The 27580-nt window shown below is 36.0% G+C and overlaps 1 long non-coding RNA gene and 1 pseudogene across 1 annotated transcript; one reads left to right on the forward strand and one right to left on the reverse strand.

Annotated features, from left to right (window-relative positions):
- Positions 1 to 2162: 2162 nt before the first annotated feature.
- On the reverse strand, positions 2163 to 5184 carry LOC147524942 (uncharacterized). The gene is made up of 3 exons (XR_015220932.1): positions 4947 to 5184; positions 4745 to 4806; positions 2163 to 2545 (listed from the first exon to the last, which is right to left on the reverse strand). It is a non-coding gene; the product is annotated as an uncharacterized LOC147524942 (long non-coding RNA).
- A 1354-nt stretch (positions 5185 to 6538) lies between these two features.
- LOC147524943 (uncharacterized) lies at positions 6539 to 11741 on the forward strand (annotated as a pseudogene).
- The last annotated feature ends 15839 nt before the right edge of the window (positions 11742 to 27580 follow it).

The raw sequence follows: 27580 nt of genomic DNA on the forward strand, positions 1-27580 counted from the left end.
CTTAAGGTTTTGCTTACCATTTGGGCTCTACAGGAAACCGTCCCAAGTGCCAAATACAATTTTGCTTTTGAGTTCATTTGTGTTTGCCGATGATATCCGAATACAAAATCTAAATTGTTTTAGTCAGCTCTTATTGTGATAGAAAAAGCTATATGGATTCACATTTAAACGTACTCTATTGCTCTATATACATTGAATAGAAAAACAATATCACATGTATAATCATGCATTACATTTACCTGTCTTCCAAATATGGCTATCGGTGATCGTCCGATCCTTTTATAGTGTTCTTAAACCGATATATAGAACCACAATTCTCTATATTAATGAGAAAGAACTTTGGAGAGTTTGCACCTTGGCATTTAATCTCGTGTTAACTTTGTCATTTTCTGAATTGAGTGTTCGAATGTATATATGCGAGAGGTTATGTTTGGATGATTATTAGATATATCATTAGATTGTCTAAAGAAACAATGTCATACAAAGAAGCATAAATTAAATGTGCAAATAAAAGTAACCCTTCATAATAAATCGGTGTTCTTTTTACAGGTCTAGACATTCAATATGTATTATCATATTGTAGCCTGCATGTGTTTGAAAATCAGAATGAGATCCAAAACAGAAAAACGAAAATGAAGAAAAATGCATATGTTAAAAATGTGAGAGTGCGTGATGGGTATTCGGGCACTTACTCGGGAAGTATATTGGTCTACTTCTTAAGAAATTAATAACCAACAACAAATGCAAATTCCAGGTATATGACAGGGTTATGCGAATAACATTTTGAGTGTTCTAATTCGGTATATCTCACATAATCCTTAAAGAATGTGGGGACTTATCGGAAATTGATTTTACACCCTATAATAAGTTATTAACTGAAGAATATATAGTGTTTTTGAGGCTGTGTTAAAGATACATTTGAAATAAGTCGGTGCTTTATCATAGACACTAAAAGTGTTTTATTTGAAATAGGAAATTACTTTCTACAAATCACCTATTTTTTAGCAATTTTTTTTATTTGATCAAATATATAAGAATTTGAAATACACTCAAACTCTCCAAATATAAAAATTAGAAATACACTCAAACTCTCCAAAGAGTTTGATTCGTAATAGGAAATTACTCTATACAAATCACCTATTTTTTAGCAATTTTTTTTTTATTTGATAAAATATATAAGAATTGAAAATACACTCAAACTCTCCAAATATAAGAATTAAAAATACACTCTAACTCTCCAAAGAGATTCCATATACGTGGAATTGTAGGTTATTAGAAAAGACTATCTTTCATATTAAAGTGTCACATAGGAGAGAGAAAATACTATCTCTCATATTAGAGTGTCATATAGGAGAGAGAAAAATCTCTTTTAGAGGTCTTTGCTTTAGTATATAGATAGTAGATATTAGAATGAGCCTCCCCATTACAGGTTTTACTTATCCACTTACAGCATAAAGGAAAATCAAAAGAGCTAGTACAATCTTCTATCTAACAAAATAGAGAACTGTGGGGCCTAAAAAACCCGATCCAATGATAAGTAATCATTCTCACCAAAATATGACTTGGCATATCCAAGTGTTTGGAAAGTTTGTGCAATTTTGTTAAATGCAATCAATACCATGGAATCTATCTAAAAATCAGCCAAAAATCAACAATTGCGGCTGGACTTATAAACTGTTGGGCCTCCAAATTTGGCATGATACTACATAATTGGCTTGTCCAATTGATGCTATTAGGCTTATGGATAATTGGCAATTGAGCTAACCTTGTACCGAAAGCACGATGAGTTGTTGCGCCGCTGGCCTTGACGTGTTGTCAGAGTAGCGCCACAGGCGCATCGAGGTCTTGCGGGCCGTAAACACGGGCATACCCTAGTTTCTAATTCTTTTAAGAATAGGACTATAGGAGTACACTTCCAGTCAACTGATGTCAAGCCTTCCTTCATAGCAGCAACCACAGTACTATTATCACCTTGAATTACTGTGCACCTTCAGGAGAGTTAAGCCATAAACTTAGGATAAATTTTGATGCCAAAAGGGGACCAATGATCAGCCAAATATAATTGTTTCAATACAGAGGAAACACATCAAGCAGAAGAACGTAGCTTTTGCACATGTTCTTTTCTAGCTAAAATTCCATCCAATCTGGAGGCCACGAGGGCATTAAATCCAACAAATATTCAAACATATATATTAAATAGTACTTCTAAAACCTACCTATTTTTCCTACCTACTTCAACTCCCTACTTACATGGCGCGTTGAATTTGAATTGTAATACTACTTGTTGATGATTGTTGATTTTAGAGAGATACTTACAAGGCAAGTGCATATCTCTCTAAAATCAACAGATACTAGGTAGGAGTAGAACTGTTTAACAAAACCATAAATAACGAGGTACCACTCTAAATTTATATTGTATCCTACTAGGCATACCCTGACGTTCAGATTTAAAAACAAATGCTACATGGCATAAATACACAACTTGTGGTGTCGTCCGCGTGCCACTTGCTAATTCATGGTTGCTGTGATTTATTGAGACTCCATTCTGTATAAGCAAGAGAAAATGGAAGATAATAAATAAATATGAAAATTCAGTGAAGAATGTAATAATAAGAGATATTGATGCTTTTTATGTGTATCCAATTACTGAACGGAATTCACCGGACAATGCTTCAATCTTGTGGAATAAACGCGTCGTTTCAAGTATCAATCACGATCAAATGAAGAGTAATTAGAAGAATAGATCAAAGGCGATAGATTAAACATTAAAAAGAAAAGTCAGTTCCCTTTCATAAGGTGAGAGAGAAAAAAAAAAAGATAGATGAATAAGGAGAATGATGTCGGTGCTTCCAAGGGATAACGTTGAGTCCAATGGCTCCCTATTCACACACAAGTGGTGTACAAACAGGTGGATTTTACCCTCTATCCATATATTACTCTCTATATATAGAGTAATATTGAGGAATAAAAGGAGTGCATTCCACGCTAATTGAACTCACTCCAAATGAAACGAACCAAAAAAATTTTGATCTCATTTGGCGCCGATTGAAGTGGAGTAGAATTGAATGTGTCCCCACCCAAAATTTGATCTCATTTGGCGCCAGTTGAAGTGGAGTGTAGTATGTTCCAAACCATTGCACACAAGAATCATACTCTCTATCTTTAAAACACTGTTTTTTGGAGGAATACGGATAGGGAGTTGACAACCATTGGACTTGGCCTAAGGGAATTGTTTGTATCAATTAATACCCATCCTCTCCTTTAACAAACAGTCCTTAGTAAGATGCTCTCACCCCACGGTCTGGTGACTAAGAGTCTGAGGCAACGCAATCCACTATTCCTTATCTTGTATTCTTGTATGACCTTACTAGAGGTTTTATGAGCAGCAGTAATGGGGCCACTGTCTATATATTCCTGTTTGCAGATGGCACCCTTTTCTTCTTTGATGCCTCTATTAGTCAAAGTCCTAGTCTTGAAGCCCATCTCACATTGGTTTGAGAAGATAAAAAATGTCAGCACCTTATTGCAGCTATAGTGGTCAGAGTTTTGTTTTACTTTACTCAGCTTATTTAGTTTGGAAATCATTGAATTTCAGAGTCACAGGGAATACCTAAGCAATAAGCATTCACCAATTGCACTTTACTGACTTGCCCTTCATTCTCCTAAGTTAAAACAGGGTAATGGTCCAGACCAAACTACAGGTTACAAGGGGTACATTCTGCTGACTAACATCTTGAGAAGGAGAACACAGACTTGGTGACCTTGCCTAAACTGTTATCCTTCTTCTCAACACTCAATGACTCCTACAGAATCTGTCTCACCCATGTCTCTCGCCAACAAAATGACTGTGAAAAGGATACTCAATAAAGGGCATCCAGTGAATTGTTTACATCCTTCACAAAAACAATTTTGACATTGAATACATTGTCACCAGGAAGGTCCTCCTAGAGATCTTCATGTTGCATCTCAACACCCTTAATGTGATCAGTCCTACACTCCTCCATTAGCCTCTCACAACACTACCAACAATATAATTTACCTTTTATGTAAGGCAATGGTAATTTCTTCTCAGAATTTTCTCAAAAGTAAAACCATAAATGTTTACCCTAAGTGTGCCCTGACTCCATTTTTTTTTTTTTAATATACCAGAATGTTCTCTACCATTACTGAAGTACGTATTATTGTTTCTACATATTATATTTTCTAGCCATTACAGTTTACCTAAAGTGAAACTTGTGTACCCTATTTTATGCCCCCTAGCATAGCAACATGTAGGACCAATATGATGGAGACTACAAGACCATCAAGCATCTGCTAAACAACGAAACGCATCCACATCCTTATTAAGAGCACCACAGCCGGCTTAAGACAATCTTGATTAAAAAAATAAAACTTCTTAAGTTTGATAACTTGTCATCATCAAAAACACAAGTTTTGAAAGCATTACTAAGTTTGCAGAAAGAAATTGGCTGAAATTCTAGCCACACTAAAAGTTTTACTTTCCAAGTTGTCCATTAATGGTGGTAGGAGGACCAAAAGCAAAAAACATTGTGTAGATTAAAGGACTACACAAATACATACAGTAACATTATATAACATATTAGTGCAATCGCGCCATTTAATAATTATAGACAGGTCAATGACAGTCAAGCGCTAACAGACGATTAAGTCTAGACCAAGAACAAATATTGCCATTATTGGAAAGACCAAAATCTAAATAACCTTTTTATGAACGAAAATATACCTAAGTAAAGAAAAAGCCTGATCCTGTTCTGATGTGTTCATTCCCATGATTCGTTCTGCAACCTAATTTGAATATATGCAGGTCAAATAGTTAAAAAGAATACTACTTTCAAGAACATAAAAACCTACGCTAAATCTCAATAACCAATGTAAGAATATATCAATAAATTAATATTAAAGGGAAATGAATTTGAAGCACAAACCTCAATGTTATTCTTTAAGACATTGTTGTTTGGGTTCAATTGCAAACCTGCCAACAAGAAATATCTAGTCAGAAGTGAAATCCATTTGTCTTCATACAGGTATTAGTACTGTAAATGGGTGGATAAGGTCTTGAGGGTAAAACTGGATTTGATGACTAAAAATAGTGCTCTATCAGTCTGTCTTTAGGAAGCTGAATCGCCAAACACACGTAGCAAAACTAAAAGAGGAAAAGAGCTAGGAAACCTCGAGAAATTTGTCCAAGATAGGGACTATTTAAAGGACTTTTTGACTTAGAACTTTAGGACGGTTTGCGAACAACTTTTGTGTTCCCAGCCAAAACCATTCAAGTGGTTCCTAACATCTGTGTCACTATGCATGCTACTCCATCTGGCACCCTGTGGCATGCCACAACTTTTCATGGTGGTGAGCCGAGTCAAATGGAGCTGATAGTTATATAATACGTATGATTGCACACTTTTCTATAAATGGGTACCAAAAAAACACAAGCTAGACGTCTGCAAAAGGCATCCCAAAAGTTTCATGGGTCGGTATTTATGTTATTCATGGTATCACACACATCAGTTGTGTTAATAACCTCATTAAACTAAGGCAATAAGTTAATTACCACGCAAAACTAGGTAATTCTGTGGACCCAATTTGGGCTAATGTACTAAATTTACAATAATTGCCCCCACCTTGGGCTAAATTTGTAAGAAAATATATTTCGAGAAATCCGAATAGAGTTCTATATGTCCCCCACTAATAACGTAAATAAATAGGAATTACACATCAAACTGACTACGATAAATTTTTAATTTATGACTGATAATTTAATTTCTATTTGGTAAAATTTAAGTCAAGCCGGATCTTAGCTCTAACTTTTCCTAACATACTATCAAATACTGGTGTGATGTTGGTGAGATGTTTATGTATGAGAAATCGTTCAGCTTCATTGTCGCTTTGATTGCTTCCCTATGTGAAAAGATACTCATCAATTATTAACAATTACTTTATCTGTTATCTATAACATTATTGATACAACGGTTAATTTTTTTCCAAAGATTAAGGTTTTTTTCCAAACCCTTCTTAACTAATAGATTTTGCCGGGTCCCAAAAGTATTAGTTTATCGAGGTTATATTGTATTAACTAGTGTTACCATGAGATTGTTGTTATTAGCTTGCCTTCCATACAAACCTTTCGCAAATCCTTTGTCAATTGCATCACGATACTTCCCTTGTGCACAATATACCAAACCAAGACGGTTGTACACCTTGGTGAAATTTGGATGAAGAGCAATAGCCTTTTCAGAGTCTTTAATTGCTTCAGCATATTTGTGGAGATAGCAAAAAGCAATAGCCCTGATAAAAATGCAAAATAGTTATACAATTGTGATTTTCAAGAAAGGATCAATTGGATGTAAACTAAAATCCTTTTACAACCATTCCACTCTCATTCTCATACATGATCAAAAACAAAGAATACGCATTAATTTTCTAAGAACAAGTACAACAGCACAGCTATTACATCAATAGCTCTATAGCTCTGACAAAATAAGAGGAAAATGGGCATTTACCCGAAACTACTAGATGTATGACAGTTTCTGTGAGTACAAAAGGTGTTCAGTTAACTACGGGGTATGTAACCTACATAAAAATAAAAGAAAGCATTGTACAATATTCTTTCCCTCTGGAAACTTCCAATGCATGGGATGTATTTCACTTTCCTCCTCATTTTATTTACAGACATTATTTACAAGCTACTTTCCAATTACCTCGCAAATGAGCTAAAAATTCTATCACTAGTTTATTAACTTTCTATAAAACATAAGAATACAAATGTTATATAATCATTGTTCTAAAGTATGGCGGCCCTGTACAAGATTTGTTAGCTCATCATATCTAGCTCATATTGGACACAACACGTCCACATACTAGCTTTCAACACAAAGCTAAACATCTCGCGTAGGGCAATCATACAATCAAGTGGTAAACCAAATTTTAAAACTTTTACAGGCTAGATACTAAGGGCATCACCAATGGGGCCTAGGCCTCTATCTTGAACTTTGAGGGACCAAATACAAAAAGGGCCTTCCAATGCAACCCTATTTGGGTCTCTATAATACCATCTTAAAAGAGTGTTACCATATCCTACATCTATTAATATGCAGTCTTGTAGAATGCTCATTGAGTTCCACGACAGGTTTTTCTCAAAAAAGTCTAAGTTTCCAAATATTTATTTTTTCTTGCCAACATACCCTCAATTAGGGCAGGGAATCGGGTCGGGTTTGACCTGAATCCGTTTGGGTTCGGGTCGATTTTTATATCCGTTTACTTATTCGGGTCGGGGTCGGGTCTGTCGGATTCGGGTTCGGATATATTTTTTGGGCTTTTTTTGAATTTTTAATGTTATCCGATCGGGTTAGTCGAGTTCGGATATTATGAAACTATTCGGATTCGGATTCGGATATAGCCATATCCGACCTGAACCCGACCGATCCCTGCCTTACCCTCGATATTGGTCTATATTGTTACTTAAATAAAATCTATTTGGTCTTTTCACATCTCTTGGAAAAAAAAAAAAAAAAACATGCATTTGATTTTATACTGCTCGTGTAAGAAACCACAAAACTAAACCCTTCAAAAAACCTTGACTTTCTTGTGGGAGTGTGTGTTCTTCACGAGGATCAAGGTTGTCGTACCCTAAATCAACAAAGGTGGCTTTGGAATTCGGTTTCAAAATCATATGTTGGTCATACCATCACTTAAAGCCTCAAGGCGCAGTGTTTCGGCCTTTGAGGCTTTCACGTTACAAAATTAGGCATACATATTGTGAGGCTACAACCTCAGTGGTGTGAGGAGTGTGCTTTGAGGCTTAAGCCTTGAGGCATAGTAAGGCTCAGCCTCACTGGAAGTCTGGGTTTACCCCAGCCGAACCATTTTTCTTATGAATGTCCCTATTATGTTATGTTTTGAGCATCCAAACACCTTATTCTATTAGAAAACAATAAGACAGTAAAACCTTAAAGCCTCACTACATTCTTTTTATGTTGTATTAGCTCCATTAGCTACATTGATATAGCCTACATTGTACGGACGCAGACGCAGCGACTCGATTATATCTCAAAAAGTAGGACACAGACACAGCAAAAGACATAAATTAAATAATAATAGTAATTTCAATTTATATAAATGAAACATTATAAACTAAATTAAATGTATCATAATTCGAAAAATTCAAAAATATTCAAACTAAACAGCCACAAGATTAAGTTACAAGATCAAGTTACGTATTTCTTAATCAAACGTTAATATTTAAAAGCATGTCATAAGTCCTAACCAAACAAAAAACAAAAAAATTTGAGTTTTTTAACATTATTTTGTTTTATTTTTTTTCCTTTTTAAGTCGATACCCGTGTCCTGATTAATTTTAATTTGTTTTTTACATATTGTTTCTTAGTTTTACTGAATTTACCTATGCTATATATGCCTCTGAGGCTTTCCACAAGCCTCTTAGAGGCAGAAAGCCTCATTGGGATGATGTGTTTCTTTAAAACACTGCATCATTCTTCAAAAAAATAGGGCACATGGACACAGACACTCATCATGGGCACACGGACATGTTTGGCAGTTACAGTTTCAAACCACGGTTTCTTTTAAACCCTTAGCAAGTAAAAACATAATCTATCAACATAGTTACAACTCCATGATATGCACCCTCAACTTTCAGCAAACAATTTTTTTTTTTTTTTATTGTTTAAGGTTTCACAGAAACTAAAAAGCGGTAACCAAAAAGGGACTCGACGGTATAAAAGACTTTGTCTATCGTACTTCACTTTCTCATGAGTCCGACAAATTTAAGAAATTAAGAATACCATCGTCCATCACAGCATCACTCAACAGTATTTGCCTAATTGCCTCGAACCAAAAACCCAAACCCATAACCCACAAAAAGACAAAATTAAAAAACAAGCACAGCACACACACCAAAACAAAAAACCCCAATACCCCAAGACAAACAACCACTGAAACAAAAACCCCGAGACCGTACTCGACTTTGACTTTTTCCCCGAGACCGTACTCGACTTTGACTTTTTGCCTCTGTATTCTAAAGTCTTCTAGGTAAGCCTAATATTATTAAATTTCTTGTCTTATTTTTTTATCTTTTCATGTTGATTCCTAAACCATGTTTTTTAATTTTTTTGTATTCTTTTTGTAAATTCATTAAACCACATATTTTTATTTAATTTTATTTTGTGAATATCATAATAACATTGGTGGTTTATTTTAATTAGTGCAATTTCAATTCAGTTGATTAATGGTTTATTTTAATTATTTAAACAGATATGTTAAAGTATTTGATCAAAGGAAAGTCGTTGCCCGCTCAACCTACTTAGCCACCTAATAACACAAATAATGTTGTTAGTGTTGAAGTAGGATCCTACTCAAAGCGAAGTCACCAAGAAACTGAGGATGGTGGTGTTGAACAACCCGCGTCAAAAAGGGTTCAACGTGAAGAACTTGACTTGTCTAGTCTTCAGGGAGACCCTGCACTGAGGAAAAAGATTTCAGATTATCATCTTAATGATCAAGACTCGGTGAGAAGAGCATATTTGCTTAGGGGTCCTTGCCAGCCTAATCATGCTTTTCCTCCAAGAACAAGAGGTAAGAGAATCCGACACTTTCAGAAAGAGTGGTATGAGGAGTTTAGTTGGTTGGAATATAGTATTCACGAGGATGCCGCGTTTTGTCTATATTGTTATCTCTTTAAACCTAATAAGGGGGCACAAGGAGGTGGGGATGTTTTTTCTCACAGGGGGTTTACTAATTGGGAAAGGAAAACCAAATTAAGAGAGCACATTGGAGGACCAAATAGTGCTCATAATATTGCTTACAGGGCAGCACAGGCTTTGTTAAATCAAGAGCAACATATCGAGACATTTCTTCACAGACAATCTGACCAAGTTCGAAGGGATTATCGAATACACCTAACTGCAATAACTGATTGCATTAGGTTTCTTTTGAGACAAGGTTTAGCTTTCTGTGGCCATGATGAATCAAATGAGTCGATCAATAAAGGTAATTTTCTTGAACTTATACAGTTTCTGAAAGATCATAACGAAGTCATTAAGAAAGTTCTTGATAATGCTTCTAAAAATCAGAAATTGACCTCACCTGATATCCAAAAAGATATTGTGAATTCGGCTGCTGTGGAAACTACAAATGCTATTCTAAAAGATTATGGAAATTCATTATTTGCTATTTTAGTTGATGAAGCACGTGATATATCAATTAAGGAGCAAATGGCAGTTGTTTTGCGTTATGTCGACAAGAAAGGTTGCGTGATTGAGAGATTATTTGGAGTTGTGCATGTTAAGGAAACTAGTGCAGTAACACTTAAAAAGGCAATCGATGAGTTGTTCTCCAAGCATGGGTTGAGCATATCTAGACTGCGTGGACAAGGGTATGATGGGGCCAGCAATATGCAATGTGATTTGAATGGGCTAAAAGCACTTGTAATGAAGGAGAATGAGTCTGCATTTTATGTTCATTGTTTTGCTCATCAGCTACAGTTAGCCCTTGTATCAGTTGCAAAGAACCATGAGTCAATCACTAACCTTTTTAGTATTCTCTCTAATATGGTAAATACTGTTGGAGCTTCATGTAAGCGACGGGATATATTGCGCGATGCAATGAAGGCTAGAGTTGTTGCAGCGTTACAAAGCGGAGAAATTTCAAGTGGCAAAGGGTTGAATCAAGAGACTAGTCTTAAACGATTTGGTGACACTCGATGGGGCTCACACTATTATACACTTCTTGGCATGATAACCACTTATGGTTCATTAGTTGATGTGCTTGATAATGTAGCGGAAAATGGTTCAAGCTCGGAACAAAGAGGTGAGGCTTACGGATTATTGGATTCAGTGCAGTCTTTTGAATTTATCTTCAATTTGCATTTGATGAAAGCAATACTAGGAATTAGCAATGATTTGTCAAAGGCTTTGCAGCGTGAAGACCAAGATATTGTCAATGCCATGGCTCTTGTTAAAATAACAAAGGTACGCTTACAGGCGATGAGAGATGATGGATAGGATAGTCTCTTGACTGAAGTTTCTTCACTATGTGCCAAGGATGATGTGGTTGTTCTAAATATGGAAGAGAGGTATATGGCTCGAAGGAGGTCTCGACAAAAAGCAGAAGGAAACACCAATTTACATTACTATCGTGTTGGATTATTCTATCACTGTATTGATTTGCAACTTCAAGAGTTAAACGACCGGTTTAATGAAGCAAACACAGAATTACTTCTTTGTATGGCATGTCTTGATCCTAGTGAATCGTTTGTTTCTTTCGATAAGCAAAAGTTGATCCGTTTTGCTCGACTTTATCCCGATGATTTTTCAGAGATAGATCAGATGGAATTAGCGGATCAGCTTGAGAATTATATTATTGATGTGCGTTCCGATACTAAGTTTGGTGCAGTAAATGGAATTAGTGGCCTAGCCAAAAAAATGGTTGAGACGAAGAAAGACATTGTGTACCCACTTGTTTATTTGTTGATTAAGTTGGCGCTGATTTTACCTGTTGCTACTGCCATTGTGGAGAGGGCATTTTCTGCTATGAATATCATAAAGAATCGTCTGCGCAATCGGATGGCGGATGAATGGTTGAATGATTGTTTAATAACATACATTGAAAAAGAAGTTTTTGATAGGATTGATACCGAGTTGATCTTACAACGCTTTCAGAAGATGAAGAAAGATGACGAAAAAGAAGGCCGCCGAGGACAACTATGAATAAGTATTTGTTTAGATTTAATTATTTCTAATATTATTTAGACTTGATATTATTAAATTTTTTTTGTATGCTTGGTTTTTGTCTGGCTGGCTCACCCTCACTTACTTTCCTGGCTCCGCCACTGTTTGTAAGGGGGCGCTTTTTGAGGTATTGTCTTTTAAGCTTGAGAATTACAAAAAAAGAATAGTTACAATTATTTTTTATTAGCCCTGTGTTGTATATTTTATTAGCCGTGTCCTCTTCACCGTGTAAGACGGACACCGACTCTAATTCCCGTATCAATGTATCAATGTGACTCGACGAAAAATAAGTTTATCCTAGGCTGTCAAAGTGTAACTAGTAGTAATGAAATCAATAGCTGATAAAATTTCAAAAACAAGAATGAAGCCTAATTATGCTTAAAGTCAGTGATGTTGTAACACTTGCATGCTTTAACATTAGCTCCGTACAAACAAACCTTAGCTTTCGTTTACATCATAGCTACCAGCCTATCCAAACTTTAACACTTACCTGTAGTAGTAGTACGCATAATCACACCCACAGAAACCAATAGCACAGAAGTAAAACTCAATTGCTTGAGCGTACGACATTGAACACATGGACATGTCCCCTAGAGAAAGAACACAAACAACTTTTTAAATCCACTACGAAACTATTTTCTGATTGACAATTTAAAATCTAAGCTTCAATAAGCATATTCAAAGGGCACCAAAAAAGCTCGTGCGAATGCCATAGGAAAATCCATATGTAGTGATGCAAGATTACTAATTTGAAATAGATAATAATTGGGCAGGGATTCGGGTCATAAAACATATCAGATTATATTATTCGGGTTGAGTTTGGGTATAGCCATTTGGGTTCAGAAACAAATTATCCCATTAAATTCAATGAATTATGAGATAAATAATTCGGATTCGGATTCGGTAGAAACATTTCAACCGATTCAGGTTCGGATTTGGACACTATAAAAAAAATTCAGGTTCGGATTCGGGTATGGCCATATCCAACCCGAAACCGACCTGTTCCCTGCCTTAATAATAATCTTGGTAAGTTGTTACTATAATACAAACAAAACCACCATCTACTCTGCCCATTTTAGATGAATTCTGAATTGAATCCCATTACGTTTCTATTACGGTTTAGTTTCTGAGAAGACAAGTAGTCCCTAATTCTGTGTTGAGTTCCGAAGAAATAGAACCACTATGGTTTTACAAGAATTTCCTACAAATAAAGAGGGTATAAAGCAGTGAAAATCATACCAAGAACCTCTAATTTGTTACCATTTGGACATCTATCATTGTCTAGCCCGTCCAAATTAAATAAATCCAACGGTTGTGGAGGCTGTTTATCTTCTTCATGCAACCCATACCACCACCGCACCACCCCCACCCTTGTCTTCTTCATGTAAACCTTCTTCATGCAACCCCCCACCCATCACTGACCATAATTTTTTACCTGAAGAAAACCTCCCAAACCATTCAAACCCTACAAATCCCATTCCATTTTGCAGTAAAATCCAAGAATACACCCTGAAATATAAAAGCAATTACCTTTTTTGGAGTAAAATTCACTTTGTATTTATAATAGTGATAGTAGCACATGCCCAATCAAATAGAAGCTCCTTCAACTCCCCTACTAGGTTATGCATACCCTTCTCATTTTGATCAAATATCCTCATGTTTCATTCTTACCATAATCATAGAGTCCACACAATAGCATTGGAAGGTGATCCACTAACCATTTGTTAGATGGTGGCGCCCAAGTAACATTGAGAGATGAAAAGAAGAACAATTAATATTAAGCTGGCTACCTTACAATAAACACATTGTCAAGCTTCATACCTGTCCTATTCAAATTGTCAATGGTTGGAATCTTATCCAAGAAAGCACCCAAACAAAAAGAGATCAGCTCTATGTGGGATGGAGTTTTTCAAGATCCGCTTGAAAGGAAAATTAGTGATCCTTTCCATTGCCTCAAGCACCAGCGAAGCATCATACTCCTTGGCCAAAAATTGTAACTGATTTCACGGTAATCACTTCCTTCCTTGTCATCCCATACCCATAATCTCTTATCCACTTCTCCAAAGATTCTACCCACTTCATAATTTGTTAGTAGTAAGCAAGAGTTCGTATTGAGTCCTCTTTTAAGTGCCATGTTCCATTCCAAACCATTATTTCCCCTTTCCATATAGTCCAAAATGAGAGCCTTTTTATTTGAAGAAAGTCCATGGATTCCACCAAATTGTTCTTTAAGTGAGGTCTCCCCCACCCACATGTCATCCCCAAAAGTAAGGGACTCACCGGTATCGGGTGGAAAAGTAATCCCTCTAGTAAAAGCATCCAAACTGCTTGTGATGCCTCTCCAAAGAGTGATAACAAATGGATTTCTAAGTTCCTTGATCAATCATTTCCACTCTCCCTCCCCATACTAACTGCTTTTTAATGATCATCTTCTTCTCCATATCCAAACTGCTTGTGATGCCTCTCCAAGTAGTGATACCAAATGGATTTCTAAGTTCCTTGATCAATCATTTCCACTCTCCCTCCCCATACTAACTACTTTTGAATGATCATCTTCTTCTCCATATCTCCAAAGTTACTTTGTCAAGGTATTTTAAGCGCCTATTAAACTCCGATTAATAGATATACACTAATTGACTGATCCGATTACTTAAAAGCGCCCGGGTATGAGCAGAATAAAAAAATCGAGCAATTTGTGTCGATTAATTCGGAGCTTTCTGTTTTCTAACTAATCGATTCTAAAAAAAGTGGTTCCTAACTGGCAAAAGACCGTTTTTTTTTTAGGGGGGCCTATACCACTCCTATTAGAGCCACTCCATCGATTTACAAATTGAATTAAGACCCGATTTTTTGTGGATATAATCTTCTCACAATGGATAACATGCCTACAAAATTTCATCCTATTTGAATGTCTAACTTTGCGAAAACTAGTGTTCAATTTTGAACGTTTATCTAACGGTCCAGAATTTTTCAATTTCAACATTTGATTAGGTTAGACATATTTCAATGAGCTGAAATTTGGTGGGCATGTTATTCATGGTGGGGAGATCATATCTACAAAATATCAGCCCTTAATTCAACTGGTAGGATGAAATATGGCCTTGTACGTTTTGGGAGTGGCTCCATATATATATGGTGTTTGAGATATAAATATGTTGTATTGAAAACCGAGAAGCCCATAATAGAACCCAACTTTCCCCACACAATAGTAAGATGATACCTCCAATTACCATCTTCAATCTCATTGCAAGAACCTTGATGATGATTTTGTAAACCAACCCAAGGAAACTAATCGGTCTATTGACTTTAAGTTCCTCGACTTCTTTGGGTATTAAACTAACAAAAGTAGTATTAGACCTCCAATAAAAAAAGTCTTTGTCATAGAACTCTATCACTACTTGCATCACATCTGGTTTCAAGAAGTGCCAACATTTCTTATAAAACGCATAAGGAAATCCGTTGGACCCCGGAGCTTTGTCTGTCCCAAGTTCGTCAATTGTCTATTTCGCTTCTTCATCTAATGAAGGAGCTTCCAACCTTAAGCTATCTTGCAAAAAAACTATCAAGAAATCTTGGTCGCCACCTATTTGGTTCTTTGTAGAGATTTTTATAGAGCCCGACCACAAGATTGGCAATAGCATCTTTATCCTCCACTAGAACACCTTCACTACACAGTTTTAAGAGATCATTGGTTCTTCCCCTAGCTTTTGCCATCTTGTGAAAATACTTGGTATTTTTTTTCTCGACCTTTGGCCTCCGTAAACCTTGTTTTTTGCCTCCATGAAGTCTGAGTAGATGAGAATTTAGGACCTTGTTGACATTGCTTCTTTCCTCCACCTCCTCATTATATAACATACCATTTTCCCCCTTACGATCCAACAAAGTCAACTCTTCTAACTTCATGCGGATCTTAATGTCTACTTTTCCCCTTTACCTCTCCTCTCTTCTCCATGTTTGTCGAGGTCCAAAATTTTAGCCCTGTCTTCCCCGTACCAGTGTTTCCCACCTCAAAACCGAAGTGCACAAGGTCTTTACTCAAAGAATTAATCTCATTTTCCTTTCCATGAATATTGACACCACCCTCAACTTGAGCACTCTCATTAAGACCCACCAATTCAGCCTTTGATACCTGAATTTTCCTACACACCATTAACTATTGGTACAGCAAGCTCCCCCACCCATGAAGTAGGAACCACATAAACCACTCCCACATTTCCGCCAACACAGCCCAAAATATCTCCTTCCATAAGTTCAATGTCAACACCACTAGTACCCTACCTAGCTTCCTCACAGCCAAATGTCACTGTGTGAGACTCTCAAGCACTGCTTTCAAGTGCTCAAAGAAGTTTCCGCCTCTTGAGTAAAGCAATTATTCAAACAGATTAAGGTAAAACTCCTAAAATTGTAAAGCAACTAATCCATCAAAATACCTCTAAATTAAATTTTCTGATATCAAACAAAACCCTAATTCAATTACACCTAAAATTAAGTAGCAAACCAAAAATTATGGTTGGTGGTAGCAACTAGTAAGGGAAGGATGAAGAAGATAAAGAACCACCGTTGAAAACTCCATTGGACGGGTCAGATGATGACATGTGCCGACTAACTTCATGAGGACTTGGTGACAATTAGGAAAAGAAAAAATACTTTTTTTTGGGGGTGGGGGTTGTTAGATTGCATAAAAGAAAAAGCTAACTTTTGATTCGGCAACCATTAATAAACCAAACAGACCAAGAAGAACGATGTTCAAATGTGCCAAACAGAAATAAATTAGAAGTTCGTCGTACATTTAGGCCAAAAAATAAAAGTTGACGGACCAATTACTAAAATTTAGTAAAACTCATGGTACAAAAAAGGTAGTACTTCTAATCCAAAATATGGTCAATTATAATAAAAACTAATTGATTTATTTTCTTTTTATCTGGACAATTACCAAAAAGTACATCATAAATTCATGATTTTTTTTCATTTTGGCATATGTACTATGATTTGAGAGAAATATTTCTTTCCCAACTTTTCATTACAGAAAGAAATTTTAATACAATAACTGGATTAAAACAAAAAATACAAAATACAAAAAACAGTCCAAACTCCAAAAGATGCTAAGTGTGCTTACTTGACCAACATAAATATTTAAAAGAAGCTCTTTGTCTATATGACCAAAATATTAATGTATAAAAGTAAAATAACCATGACCATACTTTTCCGTACTTAGTTTTGGCCTTATTCACGTTAGGTTTTTATTTTTTTTTATTTTTTTTATTGGTAAAGATAGATAGGTATATACAAGGCAATTGTATCAGATTACAAAGCAATAAGATCAGATATCCTAAAGATAAACTACAACAACAAATGCAAGAACACCAAGACAGAATAAACTAAATCTCACTAAGCATAGCCTGACAAAGATTCCCATCTAAACAGTCTCCAATCCCCTTTTCTAAAGTTATTCGTCGGTTATCAAGGTTTTCATTTAATTTCCCCCACAGCTTCATTATCTTGAAAATACACCACATGAAAAATAAAAAACAAGGATCCAAGCAACTCAATACAAGCTTAATAAAATCAACAAGTTTAAGTAGAATACCTTCTGATTTAAAAATCTTAGCAAGGACAAAGTATTGATTGTTAGAAGTAGAGAGCTGTCCAAATCCTGTCAATATGAATTTCATTTTTTACAAGGGGGAGGAAACAAATGGAACATAATACTGGAAAATAAAAGAATCAAAATAAATAATATTACACTCAAAATGACATGAATATATGAATAATATTGATGAGATAAGAAAATAATAGCTATTTCTCACGTACAAAAAAAAGTCAGAATTGCACAGTTAGTTCCAATAGCATCAAGAGCCTTCCAATCACCCTTAAACCTTCTCCAGATTCCAAAACCAAGCTTCTGATTCCAATCCTATATAACTTTAATAATTAACCACCAACAGTAATGCTCACTAATAGCTACTAGAGCATATATAAACAGTTTGTTGACTCGTGCAATCCTACTACCATCCTGCGATAAAAAATGCAATATGACGCAAAACTTAACGCTTATCATAGGATCCTAACGTTAGCAACACAATCAGCATATTGCATCCACAACAACCCACTAGCACTAATGGATATTAGTGGACTCAAACCACCATCTCTTAAGATGTAGTGGAGATCCACTAGCATTCTCAAGCGCTCTACCATTTGAGCTAAATTCCATAAAGTAAATAACACAATACCAAAAATATCCAAACGAATTATAGAAGCAAAAAATTATGCACGAAGTCATCACCCTTAAGTTCACCAATTCAATTTCACTTAAATCTCCAAAACAAGAACCAACTCAAAATCTCTAATTCTTATTATATTTCAAATTGCATTACTTTGAAATTAAAAAAAACAAAATGCTATGGTTATAAACAAAAATGAGATCAAAAGAGGCTAAAAACTCACCAACACCTACCAGCCATGAAGCAAAAAATTATGTGTCGATTATACGCGGCGAATTCGTCAATGCCTTGCCAGCCACAATGTTCTATCTGTTAGGAATATCCAACTTAATTGTACTTACTCTTTACCAATTACCAAACTATACAAACCTTTTGTCTTGTAAGTGTCTTGTACTTCTTAATTAAATCCGAGCCTAGTGTAGATACACTATGTCCTTAAGACAGATTTTCCCCCTCACGGTGCTTGAAGGTTGATGGGAAACTATCTCCCAAGATAGAACGGATTTCCTTCTATAGAAAGCTAGCACTTCAATTCTATAGACTCAGCGAACACAACATAGTATTTGACTAAGAACAGAGGGAGAAGAGAAAGATCAGAACTCTGTGTGATCTGGTGTATTTTTCTCTCCAAATTCATCCACTATTTATAGGTGAGTGGTGCCTTTTCGAAACAACACAGTGACTCTTGGGAAAAAGTAAGTAACTCTTTGAAAAGTCACATGTTTCGAAAGGACACACCATTTCGGCATATAGCACTGTTTCGAACCAGTGCCTATTTCGAAAGGTTGCACCTTTTCGGCATGATGCACTGTTTCAAACCAGTGTACATTTCGAAAGGTCGCACCTTTTCGGCATAATGCACTGTTTCAAACAAATGCATCATTTTGAAAAGGTTTTTCTCACATTACGTACTGTTTCAAGAAAAAACCCATTTCATCTTAAGTGGGGTAACTTGGGAGACAAACTACTCATTCATATTTAAATGGATTTGAGCAAATCATTTTTCTAACAATCCCCACATGAATGAAAATTTGGCTTCTTCTATCATAAACATCGGATTTCTGTTCTTTTACAAATGAAAAGATACCGCATCAGGTCAAGTAGCATGGGAGGCCTTGAACTTGCCTTAGTGAAAGACGATCGGATTTAATTGGACGATCAGTAGACTTCAATTAATGTCCTTGAACTGTCAGCCGTTTGTATAAACCTAGACAATCATCTTCACGCAGTACCGTCTCGAATACTGTTGGTTCTCACGTTTGTGTTCATTTTGGCCTTGAACACTTCTTGGTTTCAGATAGTGCTTTTGAGACATTTGTCTTTAAAATTCTCATAGAAGCGGCCCCACTTCGCACTAACATAGGTGATTTCTATAAAGAATATCCTACAATACTCCACTTGGATAACATAACTTTCCAAGATATAGTAAATCATTAAAAGCTTGACTTATCACGGTTCTCCATGGCGGATATGCACCTTTGTCTTATATAGGAATGGGTTAGAGTATAATATTACTCTCCGGTGCTAAGCGAGTCACAAACATAATTCAGTTGGCCCATTGAACCTAGATCTTGGGATCTCCAGTCAACTAGGTTGGTTTTTTCATTATGATGACTCTTGGTTGATTATCTCAAAAGCTTTAAGCTCATTCCCCTTGATAATCTTTCTACTTGCTCTCTTGTTAAACCTTTTGTAAAGCGGATCCGCAATGTTATCTTTTGACCTTACATAGTCGATTGAGATAACTCCATTTGAGAACAATTGTCTAGCGGTATTATGTCTACGACGTATATGTCGAGACTTCCGTTATACATGCTACTACTGCGGCTCTACCAATAGCAAATTGGGCTGTCACGGTGTATACACACCGGCCGGGCACGAGGTTTAGCCCAGTTTGGAATATCCTCTAAGAAATTTGAAGCCCTCTGCTTTTTCTCGGCCTTGTCCAATGCTATGAATTCGATTCCATAGTGGACCTCGCTATGCACATTTGTTTTGAGGATTTCCAAGAAGTTTGCACCTCAAGTGTAAAGACATATCCACTTGTGGACTTTGAGTCTTTAGTGTCAAATATCAATTAGCATCGCGCATACCATACGGGCGGCTGGATATCTTGTATAGTGCAAACCAAAATTCTGAGTATACTTTAAGTATCCCAAAACTCTCAATATGGCGGTCAATGATCTCTGCCGGGATTACTCGTATATATCGACTTAGCTTGCTCACGAGTATGCTATGTCGGGGCCTTGTACAGTTCATGACATACATTAAACTACCAAGTATATCGAGAGTATTCTAGTTGAGATATGCTATCTCGGTATTTTTGGCTAAATGAAGATTTCGTCAACTGGTGACCTTTTTGTGTGATGTTATATTTCTTGAACTTGTCAAGAATCGTCTCAATGTAATGAGATTGTGATAGAACAAGTCCATCCTCCATCCTAGAGATCTTAATTCCTAGGATAACATCATCAGCGACACCTAAATCTTTCATGTCAAACTTACTAGACAACATTTGTTTGGTAGATTTTATGACATCCATATTACTACCCAAAATTAGCATATCGTCTACATAGAGACAAACAATGACACATCCCTTTTGAGTGCTTTTGACATAGACACACTTGTCACACTCGTTTATTTTGAAACCGTTTGACAACATTGCATTGTCAAATTTTCATGCCATTGTTTAGGTGCTTGCTTTAATCCATATAAAGATTTAACAAGCTTGCAAACTTTCCTTTCTTGTCGGGGAGCAATAAACCCCGGGTTGTTCCATGTATATTTCTTCATCTAACTCACCATTCAAGAATGTCGTCTTTACATCCATTTGATGTATCTCAAATCCATGTATTGATGCTATTGCTATTAGCATCCTTATGGAAGTTATTCTTGTATGGCGGAGAGTAAGTGTCAAAATAATCAATCCTTCCTTTTGTCTAAAGCCTTTGACCACAAGTTTAGCTTTATACTTGTCGATTGATCCATCAGTCTTAAATTTCTTTGTGAATATCCACTTATATCCCAAAGTCTTGGAACCTGGTGGTAAATCTACCAATTCCCATGTATGATTTTGCATTATGGATTCAATCTCGCTATTTATTGCTTCTTTCCAATAAGTAGCTTCTGGAGATGACATTGCCTCCTTGAACGTTTGAGGATTATTTTCCAACAAGTATGTTAGAAAATCAGGTCCAAAAGGCGTTGGCGTCCTTGACCTTTTGCTTACGTCTAGGTTCCTCCTCAATTTCGCTTTGTGTAGGATGGTTACTAGTTGTAGCATCTAAAGTTCTCTTTGTTGAACTTGACTCTATACACATGTTATACGGAAACGTCTTTTCAAAGAATGAAGCATTCCTTGACTCTATAATTGTATTAACATGTATATCTTGAATCTCGATTTATGAACCAGAAAACGATATGCACTACTATTGTTTGCATATCCAATGAATACACAATCAATAGTCTTGGGTCCTATCTTCACCTTCTTAGGTTTAAGGACTTCCACTTTAGCAAGACACCCCCACACTTTTAAGAATTTGTAGGAAGTCTGATGACCTTTCCACAATTAGTATGGTGTTTTAAGCGTCTTCTTGTTAGGAATCTTGTAAAGCATTCATCATTTGATGTACCAGAACTTAACAACATAGCATTCATCATCTCTTTTAGAGTTCGGTTTTTGCGTTCCGCAATACCGTTTGATTGAGGTGAATAAGGAGCCGTAGTTTGATGAATGATTCCATGTTCAGAACAGAAACCTTTAAAAGGTGATTCATATTCACCTCCTCTATCACTCCTTATAGTCTTAATCTTTTTGCTTAGTTGATTTTCAACTTCATTTTTATAGTGTTTGAACACTTCAATTGCCTCATCTTTACTTCTCAACAAGTAAACTATATCTAGTGCTATCGTCAATAAAAGTAATGAAATACTTTTTACCACCTCTAGTCTGCACGTACTTAAGATCACATATATCTGTGTGTATTAAGTCTAGAGGCTCAGTACTTCTTTCAATGGAATGAAAGGATGATCTGGTCAACTTGGATTCTACACAAGTTTCACATTTATGGTGTGGTTCTATTTTTAATTTTGGTATATAGTCCAAATTAATTAATCTATGCAAAGTATCATAATTAACATGTCCTAATCTACCATGCCATACATGTGAAGACTCAATCAAGTAAACAGAAGATTCAACTTTATTGGCGCTTTTTGGCGCAATAGTAAAACAAGACATCCTAAAGAGCCCATCCTGAAGATAGCCCTTTCCCACGAATACATCATTCTTAGTTAGTACAAATTTATCAGAAACAAAGACTAACTTAAATCCATTCTTGCTCAGCAGCGACCCAAAAACCAAGTTCTTGCGAATGTCAGGCACATAGAGCACCTCATTCAGAGTTAGTTCCTTTCCAGAAGTCAACCTCATCACCACCTTTCCTTTGCCTTCAACCTTGGACGTAGAAGAGTTTCCCATAAAGAGTTGTTCTTCCTTTTCCACAGCATGATAAGTGGTGAACATCGACTTATTGGAGCATATGTGGCGAGTAGCACCAATATCCACCCACCATTCCCTTTCATTTCCAATCATGAGACATTCAGAAACCACAGTAGATAGGTTCATGTCATTAACATTGTTAGAAAGCGTGTCCATTGTCACATTGGCTTCAGTCTTTTGCTTCTTATACTTCTTTGGCTTGCGACATTCACTTGCCTTATGTCCAGCCTTCCCACAATTGTAGCACTTGCCCTTGAACTTAGTAGGCGTACTACTCTCTTCACCTTGAGCTTTGTCTTGGTGCTTCCTCTTTTCCTTAGCACTTGATCCTTCCACAACATTGGCCTTTGCCACCATGGGATCCTTGCCCTTCTTCTCAGATAGGCGGTTATCTTCCTCTATCCTTAGACGGACAATCAGTTCTTCAAGATTCATATCTTTGCGTTTATGCTTAAGATAGTTCTTAAAATCCTTCCAAGATGGTGGTAATTTCTCAATCATAGCAGCCACTTGGAAAGATTCTCCTAGGGTCATTCCTTCAGCAATGACATCATGGAGGATTACTTAAAGTTCTTGGACTTGGCTTATGACGGTCTTACTATCTGTCATTTTGAAATCAAGAAATCTGCCAACTATGAATTTCTTCATGCCAGCATCTTCACTCTTGTATTTCTTGTCCAACGAATCCCAAAGTTCCTTAGCAGTCTTGAACACACTATACACAATGTATAATGAGTCAGCCAACCCACTAAGGACGTAATTTCTACACAAGAAATCAGCATGAAACCAAGCATCCTTGGCTAAAACCTTCTCCTTGTCGGTTTCATCAGGGCTTACATCAGGAGCCTTATCCCATAGAAACCTTGCCAAGTTCAGGGTAGTCAGATAGAAGAGCATCTTATGTTGCCAGCGCTTGAAATCAGTTCCATTGAACTTTTCAGGCTTCTCCCCATGAGGAACATAATGGGAAATAGCAGTAGGAACAGTAACAGCAGGAGTAACTAGTGGTGTTGCCATATTCTAAAATATAACTATACTTTGTTATTTCCTTAAACCAAAAAAGAAAAGAAAACGTAAAACAAATTACGTTCGGTAAAGAAGAAGAAGAAAAAGAAATCTGTCTTAAGTTGTTAGGAATATCCAACTTAATTGTACTTACTCTTTACCAATTACCAAACTATACAAACCTTTTGTCTTGTAAGTGTCTTGTACTTCTTAATTAAATCCGAGCCTAGTGTAGATACACTATGTCCTTAAGACAGATTTTCCCCCTCACGGTGCTTGAAGGTTGATGGGAAACTATCTCCCAAGATAGAACGGATTTCCTTCTATAGAAAGCTAGCACTTCAATTCTATAGACTCAGCGAACATAACATAGTATTGACTAAGAACAGAGGGAGAAGAGAAAGATCAGAACTCTGTGTGATCTGGTGTATTTTTCTCTCCAAATTCATCCACTATTTATAGGTGAGTGGTGCCTTTTCGAAACAACACAGTGACTCTTGGGAAAAAGTAAGCAACTCTTTGAAAAGTCACATGTTTCGAAAGGACACACCATTTCGGCATATAGCAATGTTTTCGAACCAGTGCCTATTTCGAAAGGTTGCACCTTTTCAGCATGATGCCTTTGTTTCAAACCAGTGCACATTTCGAAAGGTCGCACCTTTTCGGCATAATGCACTGTTTCAAACAAATGCATCATTTTGAAAAGGTTTTTCTCACATTACGTACTGTTTCAAGAAAAAAACCCATTTCATCTTAAGTGGGGTAACTTGGGAGACAAACTACTCATTCATATTTAAATGGATTTGAGCAAATCGTTTTTCTAACACTATCCTCACACAAATCCCTCATACACCAATTGCACCATTAACTTCTCAAATATTCTGATTCAAAGAAGAAAGAAACAACTTCAATTTTGTTTGTGGGGTTTCATAAAGATTGGAATTAGCCTGTAAAAACCATTTGATAGAGAAAGAGAGAAAAGAGAAACCATTTAATAGAGAAAGAGTGTAATAGGAGGGAGAGAGTCGGGATAATACTAAGAGAGAATAGGAGAGAGTGAGAGTCATGATAATATTGAGAGAGAATAAGAGAGAGAAAGAGAGTACCAGAAAACCTTTCGTGAGTATATTTTCGTGAGTGTAATAGAGAGCCTGGTTTTAAAAAAAAAATACAACTTAAAAGCCAGACCAATAATTTTTTTGGGTTTTAATACCCCTAATTCCTTTTCATCGGCATAAGTATTGTTTTATAGAAAATCATTAGAATTTGGGCTTTTGACTGGAGACCAGCCCACCACCTGTGATTTTTTGAGATAATTTCTTCACTTTTTCGCCCTTGCAAAATAACTACTTAGCATATAAATAACCGCCCTTAATTTATTTTTTTGTTCTTCTTCTTTACATAATTTTTGTTTACTTTATGCAATCATCATTCTTTTAATCTCCTCTCAATTTAATATCTTCTTAAAAGTGCATGATGCTAATCCATGAGGCAAAACAATTCCTGATCATCTAATGAGCAAGACACTGTTTGGAGAGCAATGAACAAATCTCCTACAGTAGAGGCAGCAGTAAAACTTACAATGATATCACAGATCCTAATTTTTCTTTGGGTTCACATAAGCAAGTTCGGGCTCGCTAATATAGATTTAATGGTTTGTAGGAGCGATCAAGAATCATGAATGGGAAAGCATTGTTTGAAAAACTACATTTGTGTGTGTGAGTTTATTAAATTCCTTTGCATTACCTTTTGTTTGGGCATAGAATTATACAGAGTTATAAAATGTGAATTTACTTTGACAAAGTTGTGGGAGTGTGTAATTTTTTATGGAAGGTGTAGGAGAACACCTTACTTTTATCTGGTTGATGTTCAACAATTTCGGTTTGTGATTATCAATGGTATTAATGGTGTATTATTTTCTTTTACTTGACTGTACTTCTTCCTCAACACCTCGTATCTCTGATGTTTGCCATGTTAGTTTTGATGCACATGACTCTCCCCATATTTTATAGGTTTGTAAATCCCCCATCTTAAATCTTAAAATCAGTGGTTTTGAATTGTATAGATACACTTGCAGATTCTATGAAAAACATTTTACTGAATGCAAACATTTTAAAATGCAGATGCACCACGTTATAAACTTATACATTTTAAAATGCAGATGCACCACATTATAAATTTATACATTTTAAAATGCATACACACCACACATTTTAAAATGCAAATACAAAATGCATTTGATTATTTATTTTGTGGGTTTGATTAACTACTATTAAATGCAACGGGTTGGTTTAGGGTTTAGGCTTAGGGTCTAGTTTATAGGGGTTAGGGTCTAGTGTCTTAAGATTTAGGGTTTAGGCTTAGGGTCTAGTTTATTAAGATATTGGGTTTAGTGTCTAGTGGTTTGGGGTTTAGACTTAACGACTAGTGTCAAATGCCTCCACAAAATATTGGAGGCATAATATTTTTAGTTTTTTCATTATATGCATTTTAAAATGTAAAGGCAGGTGGTTATAAGTGAAATTTTTGTGTGAAATTCAAATTTTTGTTTTGCATCCCACTACGTTACTGGGTAGATAGTTGGTTATGCTTGTTTCCAAGTGAGGATATTTTCGCCTATTCCTAGTAAAATTTGGTAACAAGTGGTCATTTTCATATTCCGGTCAAATTGGAGTATTAAATTCTAAAAAAATTTAAGAGGAGTCTTAGAACTACTAAATATTTATAACTGACTCCTCTAGCCTAATTTTCTGATCTATTAATACACAGGGCGAAAATGCTCGATCATAATGGATTTCAGCACGCCACGCCAGCACAATTTTTAAGTAAGGACACAAAGTTAATTAATATGCAGGCCAATATTTTGATTATTTGCGAGTCGGTCCCTATTACAAAATACATCATACGTTGGATTTGTTGGAGATTGGATAGATGTTCTCGAGATACATATAGTAAAAACAAAAAAATTACACGCCCAATTTTTAAACCAATTCGCGATAACTACGAATCATTCAAATACAAAATTTGAATCTTAAAAAAAAACCTTCGACTTCAATTAGGAATCCTAAAAACCCAAAACACCGTCAACTACTATTAACCAAAAAAAATAAAAAACCCAAAAACCAAAACCTCAACAAAATGAAGAGTACGAGTCAATTGATTCCCCACCCAACCCCTCTCTTCGTTGCAAAAAATAAATATTTTGTTGGCTTTTATTTCACGGCTTCTATAAGGATATTGGTTATTATCTTTCGATGCATCGGTAAAGATAATGATGGTTCGATGATTCGGTCAATTAAGCAAGAAGAGATAAGTTTTCTTCAATTTTACAGGACCATGTCATGATTTACCAAATTAATTTGTTTATCCATTTTTTCTAATATATAGAAGAGGTGATATTGGTTGTTGTATGAGGCTAAGCTAATGTTTCCTGAATTTTCACTCAATGCAAAAAAAAAAAAAAAAAAAAAATCATACGAAGGTCAAATGTTTCGTAATTCCCCCCGACCGTGATGGAATGTCTTATTGTATGTTGTTCTAGGACATGTCTCTACAACCCCCAACACAAGAACTGGTAGCAAAAGACTTGCATGGGATTGAGTGGCGCTTTCGCCCTATATCGCGGTGAGTTATCATTAGTTATTCCATATTAGGAACAAATTAGCTGATTATTAGTAGGAACAGGGAATGCAAGCAGATTCTTTTCTTTCCTATGCAGTTTCTATCATTATAAAGTTTTATTGCTCTACTATCTTATTCTTGGTTTGATATGCCCATATTGTTTTAAGGTTAAAGCATGATTTGGTTTCCCAAATATAGGTCAACCAAAACAACACTTGCTTACAACTGGTTGGAGTACATTTGTATGCTCAAAAAAGCTTGTGGCAAGGGATGTTTTCATATTTTTGGGGTTCATTTTTCCTCTTAGAAAGTAGCGTTTAAAACTGAGTGTAATATCTAATACTTTTGCATTGTAGCTATCCTGGTGAGATTTAAGGGTGTTAATAATTGTGTTAGGAGGAGAGAATGGAGAACATTGTGTCGGGTCCGACGTGCTATAAAGCCACAGAAGAATGTAACTGCATCTGTCATAT

Source organism: Coptis chinensis, chromosome 1 (genome assembly GCF_015680905.1).
Source record: "Coptis chinensis isolate HL-2020 chromosome 1, ASM1568090v1, whole genome shotgun sequence".
Lineage (NCBI taxonomy): Eukaryota > Viridiplantae > Streptophyta > Magnoliopsida > Ranunculales > Ranunculaceae > Coptis > Coptis chinensis.